Source organism: Neofelis nebulosa, chromosome 4 (genome assembly GCF_028018385.1).
Source record: "Neofelis nebulosa isolate mNeoNeb1 chromosome 4, mNeoNeb1.pri, whole genome shotgun sequence".
NCBI classification, from domain to species: domain Eukaryota; kingdom Metazoa; phylum Chordata; class Mammalia; order Carnivora; family Felidae; genus Neofelis; species Neofelis nebulosa.
Window position 1 is genome coordinate 114,665,249 of NC_080785.1, and position 9,274 is coordinate 114,674,522.

The following is a 9,274-nucleotide window of genomic DNA, read 5'->3' on the forward strand; positions in this document are numbered from 1 at the left end:
AGAATTCTTTCTTACTCAGCCTAGTATTCTATTTAGACCTTCAACAGGTTAGATGAGACCCGCCCACCTTGGGGAGGGCAACCTGCTTTACTCAGTCTACTGATTCAAATGTTAATCTCATTTAGAAACACCCTCACAGACACACCTGGAATGATGTTTGATTAAATGTGTGGACACATTACGGCCAGTCATGTCGACGTATGAAATTAGCCATCATGCCATGTTAGCCATGGGCCCTTCTGCCTTGCCTGCTCAGGGAGAGGCCCAGGCCTAGGCCTAGGACACACAGTGTGAACGCATCCCCTAGAACTCGGGGTGATGAGATCGTGAACCTTTTGGGGGAAAAAACTAGCATTTATCAATCCCTGGCAAGTTTGTACCAGGGCTAAAGCATGATCTTATTTAATGCTTATAATCATCCTCAGATGAGGGTTTGCATTTTTTTCCTTTAGAGATGAGGGAACTGAGTCTCAGAGAGGTAAAGTGTGGCAGAGCTGGAACCCAAACTTTGTCTAACTCCAAAACTCACATTCCCTCCACCTCATCAGCCAGGGCATACAAATGACTGAAACCCAAATGTATTAGTTATGGTAACATTTCCCACTGTATCAGACAGACCCCCAAGTGCATAATGGTTCCACTATCTAAGTTTATTTCTCACTTACTTGAAGTTCAAAACCACCTCCTCCCAGCAGTGATTCAAAGATCAACTTTCTTCCATGTAGTGACCCCACCATCCCCACATGGTCGTATACATTAAGCTGGGGGAAAAGGAAACAGGAGGCAGGAATGTTTAAGAGGGCTTTGGAGTCCAGGCCTGGAAGAGGCTTACATCACATAAAGTGTATATTGAGGGAAAGAAAATGCATTATCTTAGGTTAGGTTTCATTGAGGCAAAGCCTTAGCCAGACTCTTGTACATGTGTTTATTTAGGGAGAGCTCAGTTGTAATCAGAAAGGGGTGGGGGAGGGAAGCAGGAGGAGGCAGGAAAGAAATCACTCAAGGATGTGGTTTCAGGAAAAGTCTAGCCTCAGCCTGATCCCACAAGTTGCTCTGGAGCATGAGCGCTACAGGAGGGGTCATCCCACCATCCCATGGGAAGAATGTAACTTCCCAGAAATTCCCCAGGGAGGCTCCTGTTGGCTGAAAGCCATTCTCAGTGGAAAGGTGCAGCTGAGAGCTGTCAGCAGCTAGCACTCACAGAAGCTGGGGGGGGGGGGGGGGGGCGTGGAGTACACCACTTTGGTAATGGAGATCTGGCCAGAGCAGGGCCATGAGAGATAAGAGTGGGGACTTCAAAATATTAATTTGATACCTACTGTGAGATAAGCACTGTCCCCACGTCTGAGCTCACTTTGTCCCCAGGATAGCATTGTCATACTGTATGTTAGTGATCAGACTCTCACTGCCTCTGGAGGGCCTTTGGAGGGCAAATTTGGGTCCATTTCACTTTCAGTCACTTCTCCTTTCTCCAGCTCCTGTATGCCAGGCCCGCAAGTGTCAGAATCTCTCAGACGCGGACCCAGCACCTTGGGAGGCCAGTGAGGGACACAGACAGCTAGGTAAATGGGTCACCACAAGACAAGACTAGCAGAGAAATGCCTCAAGAGTGTTCCCTGCACTTGGCCCCATGCTCGTGCAGAACAGATGGTGGGTATTTGCTAAATGAAGAAGAAGAGGTCCCCAAGGCCTAGCTTGGTCCCTGGCATAGAGTAAGCTGATCAAGAGAAATCTGTGGAATGGATGTCCCTGGGGCTGGGTTTGGGCTCAGAAATTACTGGTCACTTATCCATCCTGGCTAAGCTGGATGTTGAGCTGGGGAATGTGTCTATACAGACCCTGGAGCTTCCATCCTCTCTGTGGCTCCCACCCCAGTGGATAGGCCTAATGCCAGACCCCAGCTGCTCTCCACCCCCCTCCCACCCTCTCCCTCATGTCTTTGCAGGAACAGGATATTAAGAGCCTTGAGTGCTGGAATAAAAAATGCTAATGTTAGGGGGCGCCTGGGTGGCGCAGTCGGTTAAGCGTCCGACTTCAGCCAGGTCACGATCTCGCGGGCCGTGAGTTCGAGCCCCGCGTCAGGCTCTGGGCTGATGGCTCGGAGCCTGGAGCCTGTTTCCGATTCTGTGTCTCCCTCTCTCTCTGCCCCTCCCCCGTTCATGGTCTGTCTCTCTCTGTCCCAAAAATAAATAAAAAACGTTGAAAAAAAAAATTAAAAAAAAAATGCTAATGTTAGACCTTCATCCACTGTGATTATTGTCTTTGTCAGTGAGGGCTGCCACAACAAAATGCCAGAGTCTAGGTGGCTTAAACCACCAAGAGTTATTTTCTCACAGTCTGGAGACGGAAACCCAAGATCAAGGTGCCACTGGAATCAGTGTCTGGTGAGGGGTCTCTCCCTGGGGTGGAGATGGCTACCTTCTCACTGCATCCTTAATGGCCTCTCCCCTTAATGGCTATCTTTAATGGCTTCCATGGAGAAAGAGAGCTCTGGTGTTTCTACCTCATCTCATAAGGGCACTAATCTGTCATGAAGACTCACCCTCATGACCTCATCCAACCCTAATTACCTCCTGAAGCCCCCACCTCCAAATACCATCACATTGGGGTTAGGGCTTGAAGTAAGAATTTTGTAGAGGGAGGTCATCTGGGTGACTCAGTGAGTTGAGCATCCAACCTCGGCTCAGGTCATGATCTTGAGGTTCATGAGTTTGAGCCCAACATCAGGCTCATTGCTGTCAGCACAGAGCCCGCTTCGGATCCTCTGTCACTCTCTCTCTCTCTCTCTCTCTCTCTCTCTCTGCCCCTCCCCTGCTGTTCTCTCTCTCCCCCCCCTCAAAAATTATAAATAAACATTAAAAAAAAAGAATTTTGTGGAGGGGACATAATTCAGTCCATTGCCACTATCTACTATGCACTGCCTCAGGGCATAAAAGGTCAACAAGAGCGACACAGACCCTGCCCTTCAGGAGCTTAAATTCTAATGGGAAGGGGAGAAGAAAATGGGAGAAAAGTCAAAATACATATGAGATATAATGAGTGGTGAGGAAAAAGCAAATCAGGAGGATGATGAGGCCAGGCCTCTCAGCAGAGCTGACATTTAGGCTGAGATTTGACTGACAAGGAGAAGGCCATCATGAGACACATGAGGCACTGAGTGAGGGCCCTGGCAGCTGGAAGATTAGGAGGCAAGAGCTGGTGGTTGGCAACGAGGCTAAAAAAAATGGCAAAGCCTTATCCCAAGGGCTCTGGAGGTCCCCATAAGGCATTTGGATTTCACCCTAAGGGTAACAGGAAGCCATAGAGAGGTTTTAGGCAGGGGAGAGACATGATCAGATTTATATTTCTAGAAGATTCTTTGGGATTCTGGGTGAGGTCCATTCTGCAAGGGAGTGGACTTCAAGAGGGGTGAAAGTGGGGTGGCAGTTGGAGGCTGGGTAGGGGTCTAGAAATGATCTAGCGGCCTGAGACAAAGCAGTGCCAGCAAGGATCCAGAGAAGGTGGGCAGTCAGCACCATTCAGTCCTAGTACTTCACCCCTCTTGTAGCCTCACCCTTTGCGGCGCCTGGCGCCTGCACTCTGAGCTTGGCCACATGACTTGCTCTGATTGGTGGGATGTCAGCAGACGTGGCATCAGCAGAGGCTAAAACAGGCATGAGCTTGTGCTAGCCCTGTGCCTCTGCCATTGCAACCCACTGGGATGGCCTGGTGGAGGATGAGAGACGTGTGGAGTTGTCCCAGGCCACGGCCAACTTAGATGCACCCCCCGACCCCCAAGCCAGCCAACAATCCCCAGACGTATGAGTGAGCCCAGCTAAGTTTGGCAGAACTGCCTAGCCTACCTCTAGCTTATCCTAGACACAACATGTTTATTGTTGTAGGCACTAAGGTCCATGGCTGTTTGTTACACAGCAGTATCATTATACTAGGTAACTGATACAAAAGTAAACAGATTGGAGAGTACACTGGAGGCAGAGTCAGCAGAATATGCTGATGGTTTGCATATGAGAATGAGGGTGGAGGAGAGGTCAAGGAGGGCCTCCAGGTTTCTAGGTGCACAGGGTATCCTAAATCTAGAGGAGGAAGAGAGGGGCTGGGAGGCTAGAAAGAGAACAAGCCTAGTGGAGAAGATCAAAAGTCCCATTCTATTTGCTCTGATAACAACAGGGAGTCATTGAGGGCTCTCCAAGCAGGACAGTGACCTGGTGATGGTGACGAAGGGGGTGGCCTGAACCCAAAGTTCTCTTCACCAAATGCCTTTCCTGCTGCGGGACTTTCCCTGAAGGTTGAACTTAAACAAATGTCTTTTGTCCATTCTGTTTCCAGAGAGAAACAGACCATATCCCCCCTCTTCAGTTGCTAGGACACTAATCTGTTTGAGAAAGGCATGGGGACATCTGGTCGGTGGGAACGGTGCTTCTGGGAATTTCCTTTGTATCTGTGATTCGTGCTCCAGGGTTCTCCAACGGGGAAGGGGCAGCTCATGGCCAGGCACTGGGGCAGCAGCAAGGAGAGCTGGCAAGTCGGGGAGGGGAACCCCTTTCAGTGAGCACCGACTGGATGCCTGTGCTGGTGTATCTGCTGTTGTATCATGATGTATCCCAGAGGGGCCAGAGCTCAGCGAGAAAAAGAGGTGCCTTAGATTTATCTTTCTTTCAAAGAAAGATTTTGGTTTTGCGTGGGTTATCCTCTTTCTCCTCACTAGAACATAAGCTCCGTGTGGCTGATCCTTTGTTTGTTCACTCCTGTACCCCTGGTGCGTCGAGAAATCTCTGTTGCGCAGTAACAATAGTCCTTAGCGTTGGTGGGGTGGTTACTAGCTGCATTGCACGTTGGTAAGTTCTTTAGATATACAAATTCTTCTAGACTTCAAAATCACCTCAGGAAGCGGGTATTGTTTTGTCCCCATTTTATAGGTGAGGAAACCGAGCATGAAGAAATGAAATAACTTGCCCAGGAAGCAGCGGAACTGGCAGTCCCAGGCAGTCGGGCCCCAGAACCTGCGCTCAGAGCGGTAAGACAATTTGTTGAATGAATCAATGACCTTGCCCCTGTTGCACCGAAAAACTGTGTTCCTCACTAGGGTGTCCCATCTGCCTCCTTCATACACACAACAACTAAGGCTTCATCTTTGTGGGGTGTGGACTTCCAGGAGGGTGGGGCTGGGTTTCCCCCCTGCTCCATCCAGCGGGGAGACCACAGGTGGGCTCTTCTCAGAACCACCCAAGTGCAGGGTCACAGGCCTCCCTCCAGGCCACCAGTGGCTTGCTAGGCTCCAGGCACTGTCACCACAGCAGATGGTGTGGGCAAGTAGGGGGCTGTGCATATAGGTAAGTCAGATAGAGCCAAGAGATGCCTCAGGGCACAGCATCCTTCCTGCTGCTCTTTCAAGCAATGGTCCTCACAGGGTACCGATGAGGACAGCCAGACCCTTCAGCGTTGGGCCCCTTGTGTGGACCCTGCTAATCTCATCCCTCATCATGGCGTCTCCTCCCCTCTTCCTCAATTCAGAAAACTGTTCAATGTTCTGAGGCCCAGGTCACCTGGCTCTTCATCTGTTTTTCCCAAATCTATTAATTAGAATATGAACCTATGCTCTGACTCAGGGTTTCAATGTTTGAAACCCAAAAGGCCACACTCAGAAAAATCAAAATGGCATTTGAAACTCATCAACCTTGGCCTTGGAATTTAAAGTTCCTGGGCTTTGAAACTCAAAGGTCTTTTTTTTTTTTTAATGTTTATTTATTTTTGAGAAAGAGACAGAGTGAGAGGGAGGGAGGGGCAGAGAGAGAGGGAGACACAGAATCCGAAGCAGGCTCCAGGTTCTGAGCTGGCAGCACAGAGCCCGACACGGGGCTTGAACTCATGAACCATGAGATCACGACCTGAGCCGAAGCCAGACACTTAACCGACTGAGGCATCCAGGCAGGCACTCCTAAAACTCAAAAGTCTTAACTTTTCAAACTAAAACATCTTAGCTTCTGAAATTCTTGGCACTTGAAACGCCAAAGTTTAGAATTTTAAAACTAAATGAATGGCACTGGAAGATGGGGAGAGAGCAAAGAATTCAGGGATAGGGCAGGTGTGTGTGTATGTGTGTGTGTGTGTGTGTGTGTGTGTGTGTGTGCACACGCATGTGTTCACATGTATGGGGGAAATATCAGTAAATATTTGTGAATAAAAGGTTAACAAAACTCTTCCCTTCTCTTTTTCTTAATGTTTATTTTATTTATTTTGAGGGAGAGCGCAGGGGAGGGCCAAAAAGAGAGGGAGAGAAAGGATCCCAAGCAGGCTCCACGTTGTCAGCACAGACCCTGACGAGAGGCTCATACTCACAAACTGTGAGATCATGACCTGAGCCAAAATCAAGAGTGAGACACTTAACCAACTGAGACACCCAGGCGCCCCTCTTTCCTTCTCTTAAGAACAGATTTGACCTTGGGTTAACTTACTAGCTCTGTTAACCCTAGAAACCAGAAAAAAGGTAGAATGTTGGCTGTGTTGCCAGGCAACATTGCTTATGTCAAAAATGGCTCTTGGCCAGTGAATTGCATCCAGACTAGAAGGACCGTGAATGTGCCTGATGAGGAAGCCATAATGTTGAGCTTTCCCACGTACAAAGACCCCTGAAACTGGGTGTGTCCTTTGCAGGCACCCTGGAAGCTTTGTATATGGAGCTGTTATTACAAGAGACGCTGGCTAGTGTGACATGAGTCTTGAAACCCACACCTGCCCCATGTAGATAGTATTTCCTGGACTTAAGTCATCACCTGAGGACCAAACATGACTAGCTCTTGGACTGCTATGGGGACTCCTAAGGATAAGAAAGTCCTGGTGCTACCCTTAGGCAGGCTATTTCTTGGACTGTGTCCTGAGTGACAAGCGTGTGCTATGGTCAGGTGTGAATTTCATTACCTAGATGAATGCAAAGAAGGCCCCTCCCCCTACTGCCCTCCCCCATTAGCTCATGTCTCAGTTACAGCTAGGTAAGCACTTGGAATATTCAACTTAGCTAGAGCAACATCTAAAGGGAGGGGAAGACAATGTCCGCCATTTGCCCAAGACTTCTGCACACTGTATTCATATGATCTCTGCACATAAGAATTCATATCATCTCGCATCAGTCTCTTCATGGGAGGATACTCATGTGCATTTTACAGGTGAGGAAACTGAGACTCCCAGAGGTAAAGAGACTTGCTGAAGGTCATGCAGAAAACCAGTGGCAGAGCTGATGTCTGGAAGACTCAGATTTAAGTGCTAGTGTGTTGGGTATGAGCTGGCAGACCTTGTGGGCTATTCTAAACCTCAATCTCTCCCTTGAAATAAGCGGATGTAATTATATTACCATACAAGGAGGCTGTGAGGCTTGAGATAGTCCACTTTCAGATGTCAGGTGCAAATGCAGCAGAATTTAAAATCTTCCCCCTCTATCCCCATCCTGTCTGCTGCCAACACCCCCCGCCCAGGGCTGTACTATCTAGCAAGAGTCTCTAGTTGCCAGTGGCCACATGGCAGATGTCCCCAGTTCTGCAGAGCAGCATTTCCACGGCACAGATAATCCTGGGGCACAGCTAGAACAGAGGTTCGGCTGTGTCAATAGCCAAATCTGATTTAAAATGGGGAGCCTGATTACCAGCATTCCAGAATCACCTCTGGCGAATGTAAGTAAACCTCGCTGTTGTTAAAGCGGTTGGAGAGAGTCCATTCATTCAATAAATATTTGATGAACACCTACCACATGTCAGGTATTGTGAATACCATTTTCTGTGAGCACACATAATCCTTGCCCGTAGTGTTTCAGAATAGTTAGGGAGACAGACATTAATCAAGTAACTAACTCAAATAGTTTTTTAAATCCAGCAAATGTTAGAAAGGCAAATGGCAGGTTATTATGAAAATTTGTAACAGGAGGTCTGTTGTAACCTGCTGTTGTTATTGCCCACCCAGCATCATGCCCTCATTTTCTCACTTTTCATTTGGGGCCCATGTTTCTCTTTCTTTTTATTTTTTTTATTTTTTTTTAATGTTTATTATTATTTTTTTATTTTTGAGACAGAGAGAGACAGAGCATGAACGGGGGAGGGTCAGAGAGAGAGGGAGACACAGAATCTGAAACAGGTTCCAGGCTCTGAGCTGTCGGCACAGAGCCCAACATGGGGCTCGAACTCACGAACCATGAGATCATGATCTGAGCCAAAGTCGGACACTTAACCGACTGAGCCACCCAGGCGCCCCCTCTTTCTTTTTTTTTAATGCTTATTTATTATTTTGAGAGAGAGAGAGCAGGTTAGGGGCAGAGATAGAGGGAGGGAGAGAGAGAATCCCAAGCAGGCTCAACATTGCCAGTGCAGAGCTCCATGCAGGGCTTGATCCCATGAACCATGTGATTATGACCTGAGCTGAAATCAAGAGTTGGGCACTTAACCGACTGAGCCACCCAGGTGCCCCAACATATTTCTCTTTCATCAGCCCATATGATTCAGGTGGGGATGAGCTGAGGGTAGGGGTATGATCCTGGCCAATCAGAGCATTCCACTTCCTGACCACTTCAATGATTGGTCAAAGATCTGCATATGACCTAAATCTGGCCAATGAGATTCAACTCTGGGACTTTCGTGAGGACACTTAGGGAAAGCAAGTTCTCTCTGCACTGGGGTTTCTAAACTGGAAAGGTAGAAAATCTGGGTCTGCCATGGAGGTGCCTCCCAGGACAGCCTACCTGAGCCTGGAGCCCCACAGAAGAAAGTTGAGAGATCTGTCATTAGGCAGCTTCCTGGGGATGTCCTTTGAGACTCTAAGTCCAGCTCTATCTGAAGCCATTACCCTTGGACTTTTCTGTTATCTGAACCAACAGTCAGTGTTTTTGGCTTAAGTCAGTTTAATTTTATTTTTCCACCACTTGAAATCAAGAGCTTTGCCTAGTACAGGACCAAAGGGTCTTGGAAGCCTTCCCTGAGAAGTGACATTCATGCTGAGTGCTGAAGGACGAGTAAGAGGAAACTAGGCAAAGAGGCCAAGTGTGAAGTCAGCAGTTTGGGGGCTTTTGAAAACCTTGAGAAGTTCAGGAAAGGGGAGGGTCCTCATCCTGGGTTCAGAAAAGGCATTCATGAAGGGAGATCATCACGGGGAAAAGGTAAATCACAATTCACACCTAAGGCTTCAATCACTCATGGTCTTTCATTTCATTTGAGCCAGACAAGCTCATCTCTATTCACTTGTGATAAGACCTACATTATAACAATGAGCTCCTTTTGCAGACAGAAAGATGTCCTTC